The sequence below is a fragment of the Protopterus annectens genome, chromosome 12.part0, assembly GCF_019279795.1.
Source record: "Protopterus annectens isolate FY-2018-M chromosome 12.part0, PAN1.0, whole genome shotgun sequence".
Lineage (NCBI taxonomy): Eukaryota > Metazoa > Chordata > Ceratodontiformes > Protopteridae > Protopterus > Protopterus annectens.
The window spans coordinates 1,439,143,764-1,439,164,091 of NC_056746.1; positions in this window are offsets into that span (position 1 = coordinate 1,439,143,764).

A 20,328-nucleotide genomic window follows, 5' to 3' on the forward strand; every position below is an offset into this window, starting at 1 on the left:
ATTCTATTCCCTATAATGTATACACAAGGTATGCTTTTGTCAACCACCTCTGAAAGAACTCTTTTAGTCACAGAGAATGATCTAAAGTATTGGTATCAGTTGCTGTCTGATAATAAAGTAAAAAATTTAGACTTCTTAAAGCAAGAATTTGATTTGAGAGAAACATGTTGGTTAGAAATTCAGACTTTTAGACAACATCTTATTAATAAAATTGATTTAATGTCTTTAACAGTTAAAGAATCTGTTCCAATACTGATTGATTGCTTGATATTAAATTTACAACATAGAGTTTCTGATAAAGGTAAGCTCTCATACATACATAAAATTATCAGAGAAGAAACTCATTATAGTTCAGATACCTATTGGAATTATTTCATTTCCATTAATGGTGAATCACCAAAACAACAAGATAAACAATGTATATTGGAATCTGCTTATAAAACTACTTCTTCCATTAATTGGAGACTTTTTACTTGGAAATTTTTACATAGATCCTTCTATACACCTTTAATGATGAATAAAATAAATAATAAAGACAACTTATGTAAAAGATGTAATGTAGAAATAAATGCTGACTGGGCACATATGTTTTATGACTGTATAAAATTGAAGGAATATTGGAAATTAATCAATGATTTTTTGCAGGCCCTTTTCACAGATAATTTCATTGTTTCTAAATCACTTATATTATTTAACACACCTGTTCCTAAAAGTGTTAAAAAAGTTAAACTTCCCTTATTATGGTCTATTCTAGCAGTGGCTAGAAAAATAATAACCAGAAATTGGATTTCAGATACCCCTCCTTCATTTAATGAATTTAAAAATGTTATGACTGAAGTGTGTCATATGGAATTGATGACAATAAAATCAAGAACTACTAGAAAAACATCTTATTATATTATATGGGATACTTTACAAAACCTGTTAAAAAAATCTTAGTCTCAATAGCATGACATTATAGTTTAATCAATTGATTTGATTTGTAGTGGATGTCTTTGTAAATACTTTGGTTATTTTATTGAATGTTATAACTATTTCTATTTTAATTGCTTGTATAAAATTGCTATGATGTTTATTTTGTATGTTAAAAACAATAAACTTGTTTAAAAAAAAAGAATCTCAATGGCAACACTCAGATCTGCTCTGAGTTACAGCACAATGGCACTAAATATACAGAACCAACTGATATTGCCAACATCCTGGCAGATAGGTTCAGTGCTAACTTTACCCCTCTCTCATCCCCTAAAGGGCCCATCTCTATACCGGAAGAATACAAAGTTCCTGAAATCATGGCTGCACAGGTAAAAAACACACTCTCCAAAGCCAAGAACACAGCATCCATGGGACCTGACAACACCCCATGCTGCGTTCTACATGAACAACAGAATGAACTGGCACCCCACCTAAGTACCATGTTCAGTCATTGCCTCACCTCTGGCTTTGTGCCCACTGAATGGCGCACAGCAACGGTTATCCCACTTCACAAAGGGGGAGCCATCATGGACCTCGGGAACTACCGCCCCATTAGCCTGATGAGCCTGGTCTGCAAGGCTATGGAACGTATCATCATGGAACTTATAAACAATGACATTGGTAATCTCCAAACTCTGGACCCTACCCAATTCAGGTTTGTAAAAGGCAGATTATGTCTCCTAAACCTGATAGACTTCTTTGAAGCAGTCACCAAAGCCGTAGATGAGGGTAAGGTGGTTCACACAGCCCATCTAGATCTTGCCAAGGCTTTCGACACCATCCCCCACTCTGGAATTATAGATAAGCTCACTAATAAATCCCTATGTCACAAGATGGTTTGCCAACTGGCTCACTGACAGAACCCACACTGTGAAAGTAGCAGACTCTAAATCCAACTTCAGACTAGTGACAAGTGGAGTACCACAGGGTTCAGTCCTAGGTCCTCTCCTGTTTGGTATCTACTTCTCTGAAGTACAGGCTAACTCAGAAGGTCTTTGGCTAACAAAGTTTGCAGATGACTGCAAACTAGGAGCCATAATCAAAACTCCTAACGATGTGAACATCCTACAAAAGGGCCTCACTGAGACAGATGCCTGGTGTCAAAGCCATGGCCTCAAGCTCAATGCTTGTCATCCCTTTTGGTAAAAACTTTGTACCCATGAACTACCACATAGGCGGTAGTCTACTTAACACCGAAAGTGTGATAAGAGACAGTAGTCTCTCCTTTGATAATCACATCGCCACAGTAGTCAGGAAATCCTTCTACGTGGCACACCTCATCACAAAAGGTTTCTCATCCAGGAAAAAAGAGGTAATTGTTCCCCCTACTCATCACTCATTAGACCCATTATAGAGTACAACGCCCCTTTTGGTATGTACCTCACAAGACATCTACAACAACTGGAAAGGCCACAGAAATACCTCACAAAGAGGATTACCGGTCTCAGACAGATGCCCTACACAGACTGTCTCAAAAAATTCCAGCTTTACTCTGTCACATATCACCTACTCAGAGACAATATCTGCCTAACATACAAAGCTAATTCAAACCCAGAGCTGTTGGACATGGTCCACTTAAAGAAATCCCAATCCATCCGAGCTACATGCTCTAGGACCTAAACCTTGTCACCACAATAAACAGAACATGCTGGAGGGATAGATTCCTGTCCCAGAGACTTCCCATACTCTGGAACAAACTACCTATCTATATCAAACAAAGTTCTTCATTAGCACTCTTCAAGAAAAATCTTGATGACTGGATGGGAGATAGGAAATTCACCCCAGGGATCACTTCTGTGGCTCTGCTTGACAGGGGCACAGGAAATTAATTTTCTTGGGTAGCAAAAGCCAGGGTACCATTTGGCTAGGCTTATATAGGCCCTAGGGCCAATAGCCTAGTACCTACCTATGAACTGGCTGGAACTTGCAGCATGTTATACATCCCTGCACATACTTTGTAACATTACTGCACATGTGAAACCAGTAAACTACTTTGTTAAGAATCTAAGTTCTTCTATCCCTCCTGATGGCTATGCTGAACCATGTTCCCTCTGTGTCCCATATCTACTACCCACTGCTGTCTATGTAAGGTGTCTCCAGCCCTTACCAGGAGACCATCTTTTAACAAAAATATGTCTTTGTATTTATATGCGGCCTGAAGATCGTGGTTGTAGTGTCGGACACTTTTACAGACTCATTTGTATTGGGATTCTGAAAGAAATGATAAACCCTCCTTACATTCATCTCTTCCTGATGCATTTTTACCAAGTCAAAATCAAGCTTGTCACTATATATGTGCAAAACATATGCTTGTTCCTGCCTTTTTTTGCTGATGAGTAACTACACTTACCGATGCTTAGAGTGGAGTAAAGTTATAACGTTTGCATTTTATGGCATCTTTCTTGGCCAGAGCATCCGCTAGGTTATTTCCAGCTTTGAATGGTCTCTGCCTGTTGAGTGACCTTTGACCTTTCCCCAGTACATTGTTAAGCCATGATGCTACAACAACTTATCTGTAACTAGGATTAATTTAGCATGCATATCTCTTTTTTCCTTTAGAGCTGAGCATTCCATTTACCTTCCATACTGGCAAATGTGTAATGAAGTTATGCCTAGCATAGTCAGAGTTTGTACATATTACAATGTCCTACAAACTGAACTGTTTGTAAAACTACATATAAAACTAATTCAGGATACTGATTACTCATGTCCAAGCTGGTACTTGACAGAAGGGCATGCTTGTGTTATTGTCACACTATCCTTAAACCACAATACTCATTTCCATCCTGACTAAAAGAAAAGTCTTCAACATATGCTTTAGGAAGATCTTTGCACACATTTTCATCATAATGGTAGTACATGCTTTGCTGCCTGGCAAGGTCTAATGCTGAGTCCTGCTGTGGTGGTTGTCTATGCATTCTAAACTCTGTGCAGTCATGCATTTTTTTCAGATCTAGTCCTTGGGTAATTGCAGTCTTTTTGTTTTTGTCAAATTTTATTTCCAGAGGTTGGTCCTGGAGGTCTAAAGTCTGGGCCAGAATTCGTCTGCTAGACACATTATCATTCCATAATTTCTGGCTTCTTAGAAGGAGAATGGATTGATGTTGTGTCTGGGTTAAAATCTTTTTTTTTCTTTTTTTTTTGCCACAAATATATTTTTGAATCTCTGTACAGCCCACATAGTAGAAACAAGAGTCTTTATACAGTCAGATAACTTTTTTTCTACTTTATTAAGTGTCTTGTTAGCATAAGCTACATTGTGATGATCAGAATCTTGCTTTTGATATAGGACGGTATTGATACTATGCTCAGAATAGCCTTTTTTATGCCTCTGCAAGAAGTCAGGGTGGGGTCTAACTCAGGCTATCCTTTTACGTCTGCATGTCTTTTACTTGCTCTCCTCCTCCTGTGCACAGGGTTGTGATTTATTTAGCAGCTTGGTGAGTGGATATGTACTTCTGCACAGTCCTAAGTGAACTGCCTAGAGTAACTCAACATATTCACCAAGTTCTTGGCTCCCTCGGGAATTTTGGAAAGTTAATATTTTGGGTCACATATTTTGTTGTTTTGATGGCACAGATCATCTGACCCAGTTTCATACCCTAGGTAGTTGACCTTGTTCTGAACTTGTGTCCTTTTATGAGGGATAATTTGCCCCAGCATTTTTTTTCTTTTAGCTGATATGCCTTAAAAGTGTTGTTTTTGATTAGTACATCATCTACCTAAATCAAATTGACTACTTTCTACATCAGGCATGGCCTTGTGCAGGAAAATACTGGAATCTGCTTGTGAGTTTAGGCACACAAACAGACACCTATCTCAGGCGTACTGTTTTCTATCATATGTGAAGGCCAGTTTGTACGTGTCTTGGGAACAGGCCTTCAGGATCCAGAATCCATTTCAGATATCCATTGTTGTCAGGTATGCTGCACCCTCAACCCTAGCCCAGCCTCGGCCCATGAGCCACTGAGATAAGGGTACCTGTCGATTTAGCTTTCTATACTCTGTAGTGAGCTTTTATTTACCTGTGGATTTGAGAATGGACCACATAGGAGAGTTATACAGAGTTTACTTACCTTATAATTCTCCTCACGTCTCCTGGATATGCTCATAGGATGCGAGTGGGATCCTATACTGATTAATATACACTGGGCCTTTCCTGAGGGAACAGGGTTACATGTAGATCAGATACTCTACAATCATAAGCACATTTGTAAATGCATCTACAGACTGAGTAAATATCTCTTGCACTGCTTCTTCTGTTTACCTAACTCACATGTACATGCCTGAATGGCCTGTTCATCTGGACTCTGGAAATCTGGGAAAGGCAAGTTATTACTAAGCTCCACTTTGTCTTCTGTCATTTCAGACACATTTTCAAGATCAACTGTGCACACTTCCCTAGACTATTCTGTCTCTTACTGCATGAGACAGTGCAAGGGAATTACATTTCACTTTTTATCGGTGAGAACAATTTCCTGCAGTAGGATTAAACCATTTGGCAGTGACCTAATTTCTCCCTTACGTTCTTTGTCTTATATGATACTTTCTGGTAACACGAACAACAAGGGCATAAACATTCCAAATGTCAGAAAGACTGTATTACAGTATCTAGTTCAAAGTGAGCTTCAATAGTGATGGAGTTTGTTGTTGGATTATACACCAAGACATCCTTTAAACTACATTTGGTGTCTAAATAGGGCATGGAGTATACTTTTGACTGTATGTCTTTCAAATGCTTGCTAAGAACAAACAATATAATTTTGTCAGGAATTTCTTGACCTTTCATAATATTAGCTTTTATTCAGAATTCTCTGACATTGGCTAGAATTATGGTAGCAGCTTCAGCCACAAGTTGGGATACCTAGGGCATGGTGTGGCCTGATTTCAGAACTCATGCAGTTGCATTTAGTGGTATTGTATTCCCTTTGTACATAACCAAAAAATGTCACTAGGTCTACACATACACAGAGAAACAGGTGCACCAGGATATCAAGCCCTATCTACAAGGATGATTTTAGGCCCCTTACCACTTATATAAGGTGCTGAAATGTCTTGTGTCCTGTTTGGATGTTTAAAGCACAAATGTCTGTACTCCTTAAAAAATCCAACCTCTGATTTTTTGACAACTCTCAGATCAGATCTTTTGTCTCTTTAGTTTTTGATAATACAGCAGACTCATATGATACTTCACATATCCCAAGCACAAAACAGATTTAGACATCTGCAAATCTTCCATCTTAACAGACAAAGGCATTTCATTCTCCCTCTAACCATATTCTGCAAAGAAATGATTCATGACCTAATGAACTTTTGTCTGCAGCTTTCACTTGGGAGGTAGGGTATCCAGCGTGTGGTATTCCTGTGTCAGTATTTGGAAGACTTTGAAATAACATGATTTATTTCTTTACTAAAAAATGTCAGACCTATGGCATTTAGCTCAGATTTTACATTGCTACCTCCTGCCTTGACACACATGCCACACATACCTGATATCAGACCTTACAAAAATCACTTTAATCACAGTGTCATCTTTTTACAAATAGCAAGATTCTGCTTACTTGTGCACCTTTAAACTCTTTCCAAAGAGAATGGGCTTTTCTACCAGTGAACAAAAGACTCCATGAAAATAGTCAAATTATACACCTAAACCTTTTAAGCAAATCACTGTCAATTAAGAAATCCTTTCTTTGCTTACTGATGACATGCTCTTGATGGATTACTTCCATTTTCCCAAATGTACACTTTAGCCATAGTTTCCCTAAGGTTGGTTGTCCTACCCCCCCCCCCCCACCACCACCACCTATAACCTGATGGCCATCAGGTAGAATTTTGAGTCTCAATGCTTAGCTCCCGAGTCTCTTAAGGCCTCATGCTTTAAGCTGTTTTCTACATTTACTTCAAAGCAGAACCTATCTGCATTTCCCTTAAGGCCCACATTTCCCCAAGTAGAATTTATTGTGTTCTATCCATCGTAAAAAGACAGTATGAACACTATTGGCAGTGGAAGCTTTAATAGCGCCTGGTGAGAGGTCACCTTTGGCACCTGTATTTTCTGTTGCCTTTGTCATACATACTGCTTTCAAACCAGTAACCACATCAGAATCTTTTATTTTCCTAGCCTGAGAGGAGACAAACAAAACTAGTCCCTGGTTACTGGAAGTACTATTGCAAGTGGGGATATGATTTGTGGATGCCACAAACCCAGGATAAGGAAAACCAGGAAGTAGTGAGAATATTTGGTTCCAGAAATTTTGGAACAGAGACTTCAGTTCTGCTATTTGTTCCCTTATATTTCTGATTTAATACTGTGACCTTTTTATTTCTTCTCTTATACCTTCCCTACTTTTGGGCTAGCCTCTTATAGTTTAGATACCCTCTGTAATGTTTCTTGTCAGGATCATGCATCTCTTATCATTTTGTCTACCTGGCTCATACCTTCTGTATGACTATCTCTGGCTAGAGTATAATTGAGAGGAAGAATATGGCTGTGAAGGTGTGGGATGAAGAGGTCACTCCACTTGTAGTTGTGGAAGAGGAGGGGGCATTTGCAGAGCAGCAGGTGAATGGGCACTCGTTTGTGCATGAAAATAGTGTTAGCCTGTTCTGTTTATTGTTACTTCTTATATGACAAAGTAATGTTCCCTTCCATGTCAAGGGTATCAAAAGCCTTTACTTCTGGTACCTGGGCTTCTGCAGCAGGTATACTCCCCCCTCCTCCCATTTGGTGGTAGGGCTTCATTTCCTTTAGTGGATTCCCAGATTTACTGCCTCATCTATAATCCAATGCACATTTTGGTAATTACTTTCAAGTTTCATAGATAACTATGTCCTAATGTAGAAAGGTAAACCCTGGAAGTAGACATCCTAAAATTCAGAATAACACAACGGCCAGCAATACAGTTCCAAATGCTTTATTTAGCACAAAGTGGACATAAAAATGCCCAATTAATAATCCGACATAACTTTCCAAACCGGTTTCGGCAAATAGCCTTCCTCAGTGAAGCAAAAGATAAGTGCCAACTGATGTAACTATGCTATTTATAGCGTTTAATACACCATGAAACAGCCAATCAAATTTTGATTATTAATTCTAATAGTGGTTTAAATAAAACCTTTGCTTGGATCCACACATATCTTGTAACAAAAGATAAAAATGACAACAGATATATTATTGTTGACAATTGCCAGTAATCCATGAGACAGTGATATAAATATATATATCTATATATATATATTTTTGTGTGCAACTCAATAATCTAATGAGAAATAGCTAGGGTGGAATGGGAATAGTAGTACTGAATACACCCAAAATATTAATTACTATATATTATAGTAATTGTAGAACATATGTATTATCCTCAAGAAGAAAAAAGGTAATAATCCCTTATTCTAAATACAATAATATACAATGTAAAACATAAGTATGTATGATAGATGAACATACTGATAATCATCTTTGAGCTAGTGGTATTGTGTGTAAATATAACAACACCTAAAAGGAATTATACTTTATAAATGGTCATTAAGACCAGGAGCAAACAAAGCTCCGAGATGTATTATCCAGTATTTTTCTTTAAATGTGAGTGTATTTTCCCACCCCTGTTGATGACTTCTGTTTCCCACTATTCGATCTATGATGGTGAACATAACATGCGCTGTAGGATGTTTAAGTGTATGTTGATATAGGGCATTGGTAAGTTTCTTATTCTTAATATTACTTCTATGTTCGCCAACCTAATCCTAAGTGAGCATGATGTTTTGCCCACATAGAAAGATGAACACTGACATGTCGCAAAGTAAATGACCCAGCTGCTAGAACAGTTCCCAAAAATTCTTAAATCATAAACTTTGCTGGCATTAGCACTACTAAACTGTTTAGTTTTATTTACTTGACTACAGGACATGCAATGTCCACATGGAAAAGTACCCACCAATTCCTTTCCGGTCATGGTCAGTTGTTTGTATTTTGCTCCCCCACTATCATGATGTTTATAATGTGAAAAAATAGAGCCTAATGTTTTGCCCCTTCTGTAAGAAAATTGACACTGATGGCCCAGTTGTTGCCTGAGATAATCATTAGCAAGCAGAGTATTCCAATTCCCGTCCAGAATACTTCTTATAATCTGATTATTTCTGCCGTACGTAGTTACAAATCTCAAGACACTATCACCTTTGTTTCTTTTATGATTCTTATATTCCAATAGTTGTGTTCTACATTGATTGTCCGAGCAAGTTTTGGCTGATATAATATCGAATGCACGATATCCCCTGTCCAAAAATCTTTTGGTTAAATCCAAACTAGCATCCTCATAATCTTCCAAGGAAGAACTGATACGTTTGACCCGAAGAAACTGAGATTTTGGAATATTGCGGACAGTGTGGCGGGGGTGCATGCTGGAAGCATGTAACAATGTGTTGTATTCTGGATATTTTCTATGTATCTTTGTACCCAGTGTATTATCAGGTTTTCTATAGACATTGACATCCAGAAATTCAATCGATGTTAGATTGCAATTTACGATGAATTCAATGCCCCAAACATTACTGTTGAGGTAATCAATGAATTCCTAAAGATATTCCATATCCGCCCACCACACCATCCAGCAATCATCCAGGTATCTTCGCCAGATATCCATTTCAACTAGATAAATGTTGTGCGATGTATCATATATCAAACATTCTTCTAGGTAGGCCATAAAAAGGTCCGCATAAATAGGAGCAAAGGATGCTCCCATGGCCGTGCCCTGTAGTTGCCAGTAGCATTCTCCTTGGAAGTAGAATATGTTTTTATTTAGAACATGCTCGGACATACAGATGAGTAAAGTATTGAAACCTGGTGGATAGAGATTGGTCCTATCAAGCCAAAACTGGAGTGCTTGTAATCCTGCCCAATGAGGAATACTTGTATATAGAGATTTAACATCCAGTGTACAAAGTAACCAATCTGGTTCAATTTGTGTCTCTTCTATAATCTGTAAGAATTGGGTTGTGTCTTTGATTCTTGCTCTGACATTAACCAGAAGTGGTTGTAAATGTTCAGTAAGAAAAACTGATAGTGGTTCGGTAAGTGAACCATGACCGGAAACAATGGGTCTTCCTGGTGGGGAAGTCAAGGATTTATGTATTTTGGGTAATAAGTATAATACTTGTTTGCTAGAGTCCTTGACCGTCAAATGTTTCGCTGTGTTAACTGATATGATTCCTTCATCAACCGCATTTTGTAAAAATGTATCGATCTCTTGTTTGAATGTAAAAGTGGGATCAATGCCCATGTACATATAACATTTTGAATCCGACAATTGTCGGAGTCCCTCTTGTATATAGTAATCCATATCTAGGATAACAACAGCCCCACCCTTATCGGCCTGAAGAATAGCTATCTTATTATTATTTTTCAATTCCATAAGGGCCTTCCTTTCATTTTCCTGTGATATATCAAAACTGTATGGTGGAAAATGTAATTCCCTGAGTACAGCCTGTTGAAAGGCAGCTACATGAGTATTCGCAGGGGGTTGGAATGTTGATTTAAGGAATCTGAATTCAGTAGGTCTTTGAGAGTAGCTGTTATCATTATTGGAAAAAAATATTTTAAGATTAAGACAGCGGCAAAATTCCAAAACATCAGTAACAGTTTGGTATTGATCACAGAAGAAACCTGGTACAAATCCCAAGCCTTTATTTAAGATTTGTTCTTGTTCTGAAGTTAGTACAGTTTTGGAAAGATTGAGAACATTGTTAAACCCAATCCCATCTATTTCAATAGTACCTGGATCAATCCATCTATTGAGTCCATGTCTAGGCCTTTTTGGGTGTTTCCGCCCACCTCTACGTTTGTTAATCCTCCTAAAGGGATAGGGGCATTGCTTTTCTTTTTCACAGGTGAGTTATCAGATATTACACCCTCGCTGTCAGTGGGAGAAGACTCATCGCCCGAGGTACTGGTATATGTTTGATCTTTATTTTTAAGAATAGGTCTGGGCCTTTTCCTTGTCCTGGCCCCATCCCTACCCAATGTCATGTCCTTAAACCTGACAGACTTTTGAATTTCAAAGGGGCGTCCCCGACTGTAGTCAGTGACGTCCCTATTGAATTTTTTAATTTTCCTTTCCTTTGTAACTTTGTCATACTGAGTTAATTCTTTGGATAAATTGGTGACCATGGTAGTATAATTACTGTTGGACTCAAATTGTTTACATATAGTGCTGAGGTCTTTAACCTCTGCTATATTCATATCTATTGTCCTTTCATAATAATCAGCCAGTATTTTTACTAATCTCATGGAGCCTTCCTGTACAGCCTCATTCCATTCCTCAGTCAACCTCTGTTCAGCTCTGCTGACCATGGGCTTTAACCTAATCCGGAGTCCCCTAGGGACTAGTTTTTTAAATAAGTAGGCTTTAAACAACCTTAAGTGCCATATGTTGGCACATAATCCTTTCAATGCTTTTTCTAAATTGAAGAAGGCTGATTGGCATCCATCTTGAGAAAAGGCAGCATTATGACTATTATTGTTGTTGCTTGGGATGGAATCAAGTCCAAATACTTTAATATCCTCCCTATCAGCACACAACCCTTGTACAATATTGTCCAAATCCATGGTCAATGATGGAAGGAATATAACTCAGTAGAACAAATCCAATATGGCAATAGATTATAAGGGTAACACAAGGCCAGTGACAAGGAAAAGACTCATAAAATAATATAGCCTAAATTCAACCCACTAATGTAAAGTGGGAGATATATAATATATTAAGTTATTACTAATCAATAGAATACCAGTATCTCCAAGGGCCTATATAATATATTCAACAAAGATGGGTAGGTGGCTTGAAAAGACAAAAGCCCCCACATGCTAATTATAAAAAGAGCATGTATTGTAATGTGAGGAAATATAATGTAAAATACAACTCAAATAAGCATATGGTCTCCTATTAATAGCATATTAATATCATGTTAGAAAAGAAAGTAATAGTATAGGTGGTATATCCAAATAATTTCCTAATAATATAATAATTTCCTAATAATATCCTAAAATTCACACTCTGTATCTGAAAAGTTGTTATTTGTACAATACACATCATGTAATTAGTTATAGAATTCCTGTGGATTGCAAAGGCTGCCTGTCTAGCCTCCCCCTAGAGGAATATTTTTCATGTTCCCTTAAAAAAATAAATAAACTCATCTAAGCCTGCTGTCTCATTTTTATTTTCTTCATATACTGTAGCCCAGTCTATTTCCACAACATATATGGACCACCTGATAATGGATAAAGCTGCAAAACACTCTGGCAGTATCACCCTTTTCACTTCTGAGTTTAACTTAGTGTCAAGTAACTTTTAAGACCTGCATAGCAATTTCAGACCCTTGCCACATACACTTTTTACTGGCAGTAGACTGGGGAACATCTCTGTCAGAATCAGTCACTCTGGCAGGTTGATAAATGAGGTGTACAAGACTTTATTTTGAGTTATTTTGACTCCATCATTGCAGTTACTATGGCTGGGACGTCCTTCTAATTTTGCTATAAGCTCTGACTTTATCATTTCCATGTGCTATGTTACATGTCCTAGGTCTCGGTCTCTGTGTTTCAGATTCAGACTACTAGTTCTGTAAGTAGCCATACCACCCTGAAAAACTCTCAAATCCTTTCTAAAAAGGCATGATTCCAAATCTCTGGCCAGTGATAGCTGCACATCTCTGTACTGACCATGCCTTTTCACATTCTACTTTGTTTTCTGAGTTGTACATCTAAGTAATGGGCTCTCATTGAGACAAATTTGTTAGCATCTCTTGTTTACCTCTTCATTTTCCTCCTATTCTATAGGGGTTGCATGGCAAAACAGAGACTTGGATTTAATTTTCAAACCAGTGCTTGCTGTATTTTCCAAATGTGGAGACCAACATGATATTGGCTGAGAATACCTTGCCGAAATGACTGCAGACAGCTGGTTTGCATTTTCCTTACCACATTAATAGTTACCAAAGAGGTCAGTGTTTTCTAAGAATATGACAGCAGCAATACAGAACATTTAAAAGAAAACTCCACCTTCTTCTACAGTTTAACTCAACTGTTTGGTTGCTTTTTTTTCCCTATAATATAGTTCCAGTATTGTGTAGGTACCAAAAAACTGCTTGTACTTTATAAAACTTTCATTTCCTTGCCTAAGAAACAAAGGAAAGGAAAGACCACCAGCCTTTTTTTAAGCTTAACTTCTTACATAAGTTGCAGAGGAATTTGTCTATGCCTGCATGACATACAACAGACACAGAGAAAGCATGATGGAACAGTGAGCCCCCAAATTAAGGAGAAAGAGGTGGAATGGGAAGCATCTGATCAGAAGCCACAAAAAGATATTCTGGAGCCTTCAGGTGGAAAACAGTACAAAAGTTCAGCTGGAGTTCATAGCAAGGGAAATAACAGGTAATGGTGGCAACTCTGATGCAGTCATTGTAAAGTGATAGGCCAGTGAGCTCCCATATGAAAGCACAACAGATGACACAGGATGCAGCTGAACAGAATATATCACAGGAAGATGTTCTGGAAATTTCTGTAGAATGCTCACAGGAAGTGGAGAATAAAGAATGTGCCCTCAGTTTAGAAGAAAAAAGGAAGAGCTCCTTGATTTAATAGAGATGGATAAACATATTAAGATCGATGAAAGAAATAGATTACAGAAAGTCAATAAGATCCAAAATGTTAAAAGTCTGTTACAGGTCTATATCAGTTCATTGAAGATTCACTTCAGCGAACCTGACTTCATTAACCCCAAAGCATTGAACTTCAGTTCTGCGAATCTTCACATTGAAAAAATATTTCACCAGGAAAAGAAAGTACTTGGCCAACACCACAACGGAACACACATCACAGTATGTCAAACCCATCCAAGTGGGGTGCTGCACCCCCCCTCCCCACACACACTCAAGTTGTGGGGGGTTGCACCACCCACATCCCCTAACCATATTTACCAACTCTGAGATTGGACTACAGTGGGGAAAAGGGCAATGTTGTGCTGTTGGACAACTGCTTCCTTTCCCTACTTAAATCTTTTGTGGGTGTAAACATTTGTAAAAGTAAAGTTCAGTGGTTTGTGGTCGATGAAGTCAGGTCCACTAAAGTGAAGCTTCTATGAACTGATATAGACCCATCTGATACAACAAATGAACACAGTAACCAAGACTATTAACAGAAATTGACATGGTAGAACAGAAGTAAATAGGATATATTACAGTGCAGCAAAATTAATAACAGGCAAAGTTTTACCACAAAAATACAGGGCAATAAGGGAAAGTAAGGGAAGAAAGCAAATGCTACCATGGAAGTATTGAACAGATAACTATAAAGCAATTAAGACAAGAAGTGTCACTGTTAGAAGAGTATAGAAAAGGGAACAGATTAACAAAAATACTTAGAAAGATAGATGTGATAAAAGTAATGTGACCAGGATCTATCATGGACAGGGCAAATAACAAATTAAAGATATCAGCAAAGACAGAAAAACATGGAAGATAGGTAGACAAATATAAAGGAAAAGTGCAGTTGATTGATGATCTGAAAAAAGTTTTATAGAGAGCTGGGAAACAAAGTATAAAGAACAGAAACACCACTCATAGACATGTGGGAAAAATAGCTATGAAGACCCTGTGGAACATAACAAAGATGTTAAATGGGCAGAAGAAGTAAAAGAATGAATAAGAAGTTCAAAGGTACAGGATATGAAATAGGATGAAAGGTAAAGGTTAGAGAAATTGAAAAAAAAATGAAGCAAAGCTCCGAAATGGAAAACCCCAGGCCCAGATGCAGTACCTAACTTCTGGTTAAAAGTATTAATATTGTTACATGAAGATTTAACTCTGGAGTAAGAACTACTTATATGCACACATTGAACACATATCAGCCTGGTTAACAACAGGAGAAATTATACTCCCTAATAGTGAATCTGCAAGCTATCCTAAAAACTGTAAACCAATAACTTGCCTTCTGTCAATGTATAAGCTATATACTGGAATTGATCTTGACAGAGTTTATAGTCATTTAGAAGAAAACTCAATCATGGCAACAGAAAAAAATGGTAACAAAAGGAAGTCTTATGGAACAAAGGATCCTTTGTTGTTTAAAGTCATAATGGAAAATTGGAAAAAGGGGAAGAACCTAAGTATGGCATGGATAGATTACAAAAAACATTTGACAACATCATGTATTGATGGATGAAGGAATGTTCACAGATATATAAGATACACTCTCCATTGATAGATTACATTACAGTGACTATGAAACAATGGCAAACCACTGTGCAGCTAAGCCATGATAAAGGACAAATAATTATCCCACGGATAAAAATTCAAAGGGGGATATTCCAGAGTGACTCTTTGTCACCACTGCTCTTGTGTTTTGCCCTTAACCCGTTAAGCTGTCTACTTAACACATTAGGTCATGGGTACACTTTGTATCCCAGGCAACAACAAAGTAAAGACTTATCTTCTTTTTGTGGATTATTTAAAACTGTACAGGTCATCAGATGAGGAGCTAAAAGTACAACTGCTAGTGGTCAAAACTTTCTCAGATGATATAAAAATGTCATTTGGTCTAAATGTGCAAAAGCAAGATTTAAAGCAAGAAAGCTGCAGCACTTAGAAAATATCAGTCTGGGACAGGAATGTGATATAAACATGAACAGGAGGGAATGTATAAATATTTGGGAACAGATAAAGGGTTGACAATAAAACATGAACAAATGTGAAAAAAAAAGAATATTTTTGAAGACTAAAATTAATACTGAAAACAACCATGACATCTAGGAACAAAGTCCAAGCTATCTACCAATTTGCTCTTCCTATTCCAACCTACTGTTTTGAGGAAATTAATTGGCCCCAAAAGGTATTGGATCAGTTGGACAAGAAAAATGCTTCACTCTTATCAAATCATATATAAAAATCAGTGTATATCATGATTATATATCCCTCATTCTGAAGGAGGTCTTCCTTGAAATGTATTGCATGTATAGATTTGTAGTTGTACGACTGCATACTTATCTACTGAGCTCACAAGATCTAAACATTAGTGAAAGCTTAAAAACATGAGGAAAAGTCTAAGATGACTTCCCTGCTAACCTTAGCAGAGGAATATTGGTGTCAAGTGGGAATGGAAATCAAACCAGCAGAAGACAAAAATCAGGCAGCAACTGAATGTGCCAAAAAATAAAAGAAATAATGTATGTTGAAGGATCAGATGGGAAGGCAAGAAATGTGGAAGAGGTATAAATACAGTCGTAAGCACTAAAATCTCCTGGAACAACCTGATGATGATCAGGATCTGATGCAAGAATGGTGAATTTAAACCAAAAGACGAAAGCTTAATATTATTGGCCTAGGATAGTGGACTACATACATGTACTTTAGGTTTACAAAGTCCATTGAACATGCCAGAGGAACAGACAAAGGCAGGTTTTGTAAAACAGAATTAGGAACAGTTGCACATTGTTGTGTGACACTCTTAAGGGCAGAGGGGCTGTATTCTGAAAGGCATAATAATGTGGCAAGACTTTTGAATTGGGAATTATGCAAACATTATAATACTGAAGTAGCTGAGATGCACTGGAAAAATGAGCCACAAAGTATTATAGAAAATGATGAAGTTTATATCACATGGGATTTAGTTTAGCTGAGGTGCATGCATTTTTACTCAGTAAAACATTAACAGCCTGAAAAGCAACTGTTGCATGTATGCTGTAAAAGCATGTGAGAACATCAAATAACTGCAGTTTAGAATGTCAGATACAAAGAACCCTAAGACATTAAAAGTCCTCACTGAACAGGCTGTAGGTGTGACACAAATGGAGCAGATTATTACAGTACAAAATTATGAAAATATACAGAAGTTCAAGTTCTCCTAGAGTTGTTTTCTAAAATGTCTAGCCATGCACAAGATAAAGTCAAGTTAAACACGACAAAAGGGACCAACCGTTAATGGCATGTACCTTGTGCAATTGTGCTTTAAAATGAAAGCGTTTGTTCACGCTAGAACAGTGTATTGGTTGGTTTTAATCATGTGTTCTAAGAGGGTGTATATTTAAATCAAGAGCTGTTTTTAAAATGTATTAGACATCTGAAGAAGTGGGGTGACCCACGAAAGCACTTGTGTCGAATAAAGATTTTTATACTGGATTTTACAGCCACCTCCAAGTCCCGGTGTTTTGCTTTTATTCTGGATCTTTTTTGTGCAGGACAAGTGAGTTCTAAAGCTTTGGTGGCAGTTTTGTGTTTTTTACTTCTGATTTTGTGTGCTACCTTAAGCTTTGGATATTATGGCTGAAGGGTAAGATGGTATAGAAATGTATTATAATCCAGGTGGACTGTAACAAAGTATTATTCAAGTGAATCCTTTGATAAAAGCAATTAATTATGTTTGTAATCATTTGCTGGACTGTACCATTGATGAAGGTGAGACTGAAGCAGTTGCTATAGATTTGGCTGGCCTTAATAAGAAGTTGCTAGCTCCAGAAAAAGACTTGTTTAAATTGAAAAAAAAAACACAATTTGAAAAGTTTCATATGGAGGTTTGCCTCCTAGAAGGCCTTGTTCCAAGAGGCCTTAGAATTTTAAAAATGTCCTCTTATGTGAACTGTGACCAGGAGTTACTTGCTGGCTGGCAGAAAGTCTATTTAGCTGCTAGTACCTCTTATATTAAACTGTTGGTTTCAGCAGCAGAGAAAGAGATACAGGCATATACTCTGTCAGCTGAAACAAAATATGCTGAATTGCTTTCCCTTTTTGAAACTAATCTAGTGAATAAATACTTGCTAGATGTCCTGGATACTATATCAGCTTATGAACATAAGCTGACTAAACAAAAATTAAGAAAAATAGTCAAAGACTGTTGTGATTTTGAATCTGGGCATATTTTTTCCTGGCCTGGGTCCTTAGAAAGCAGAGGCACTTCAAATGAGTCAAGAACGACTTCAGATGAAGCTTCAGCTCATGATTTACAAGCTGCAACTTTGATTGACAATGACGGCATGCCACATGAATGACATCACAGCCATTACCACGCTGACTGGCACTGAAGACAACACCACAAGTTCAACGGCTACTGTTTCTTCAATAAATTTGCATTTTATAACTTCAAATGGAACAGGAACTAGACAGAAGACATTTGAAGTTAAAGCAATGGTTCATCAGTCAGCTGAGAAGATGACACCTTCCAGAGGAACTGACTTGAACACTAAATTCCCTTTAGGGCAATGTTAGGTGTCTTTTCCTTTTCTTGTGAGGGATTTAAACAGGGTGAAAGACCAGCACCTGAGAGGAAGGAGCAGAAGTCAACAGAAGAGAAAGACAGATGACCAAATGACGAACCAGGGGAATATAAAGAAGGCCTTTTTCAAGGATGCTAGTGTGGAATCTGACTATGTTTTAAATGAAAATGAACTCAGTGTTTTACAAAAGGGACTCGTATATTCCCACAAGGTACTGTGATTTAACAGATGCTATTTTTGTCATCAAGTGTTTTACTAGAAATGCGATGCATAAATTGTTACATAATGAAGCTAAAAATGTTATTAATACTAGTGTTAATACTTTTAAGAAACCTAGTTTATATGTACCACAGCTAAACCCTTTATTAAATGCTTTTGAGCATCTTTGCATAGATGATTTTTACAAGATAGCTGCTAAAAGCTATAACAGGAATAAACATGGGTTTAATTTAAATGAGCAAGAACATCTTGCTTTGAAAAATCTGCAAAAGAATGAAGACTGTTATAAGATCTGCTGATAAAGGCAGCCCTATTGTAGTGTTGAATATAGTTGCATACAATAGAATGATGCATGAAATTTTGAATGACAAAAATTTTATGGGAAAATTAAAGTTTATCAAGTTAAACACAAGCCCAGTAAGGTAGTCACTAAATTAAAGGAAATATGGCAGAATGGGTTTATTAGCAAGGATATGTTAGATTATTTTGTTGCTGACCATCCCACCACCCCGGTCATACAAGGGTTACCTAAAATTCATAAAAGTGTAAGGTGTCCTCCTATGTGCCCAATAGTATCTGGAAGGAACTGGTACACAGAACCAGTCTCAGTAAACGGAGAGAAATTCTTGAGACCTAAGATTAATAATATACAGCATATTTTAAGAGATACAGAACATTTTCTGACTGATTTGTTTAAGTATACATGAGACTTTGAGGTTATGCAGGAGACATATATGGTAACCCTTGATGTGGTGTCTTTATTTACAGTCATACCGAATGATGTAGGAATAAAGAGCGTCTGTACTTTTTTAAGGGAGATGTTCATGGTTAACTTGCATACCACAGAGCAAGTAAGTCAGCTTTTAAGCATTGTGTTAGAGATTAATGTTTTTGTTTTTGGGGGAGATCATTACTGGCAGTCTAATGGCATAGTTATGGGCACTTTGTGTGCCAATAGTTATGCTAATGCCATAATGGTAGTGTGGGAAACCAAGTTTAAATTGAAGGGTCCCTATGCAGACAGAGTACATTTTTTGAGGAGGTTTGTGGATGACCTCTTCATTTTGTGGAGAAGAAATACTGAAGAATTGATGGAGTTTGTACAATATATCAATCAGACCTGTACATTTTTGAAGTTTAAACATACATATTCTACAAAAACAGTAAATTTCTTAGATGTTACTGTTGAAAGAAAAATGATGGCACTGTGGTCACTCGTCTGCATAAGAAAGAATGCCATGGAAACCATTTATTAGCCAAAGATAGTATGCACCCCCATATAAAGAATGCCATGGAAACCATTTATTAGCCAAAGATAGTATGCACCCCCATATAAAGAATGCCATGGAAACCATTTATTAGCCAAAGATAGTATGCACCCCCATATAAAGAATGCCATGGAAACCATTTATTAGCCAAAGATAGTATGCACCCCCCATATAAAGAATGCCATGGAAATCATTTATTAGCCAAAGATAGTATGCACCCCCATATAAAGAATGCAATGGAAACCATTTATTAGCCAAAGATAGTATGCACCCCCATATAAAGAATGCCATGGAAACCATTTATTAGCCAAAGATAGTATGCACCCCCCATATAAAGAATGCCATGGAAACCATTTATTAGCCAAAGATAGTATGCACCCCCATATAAAGAATGCCATGGAAACCATTTATTAGCCAAAGATAGTATGCACCCCCATATAAAGAATACCATGGAAACCTTTTATTAGCCAAAGATAGTATGCACCCCCATATAAAGAATGCCATGTAAACCTTTTATTAGCCAAAGATAGTATGCACCCCCATATAAAGAATGCCATGTAAACCTTTTATTAGCCAAAGATAGTATGCACCCCCCATATATTTTTTGAAATGTC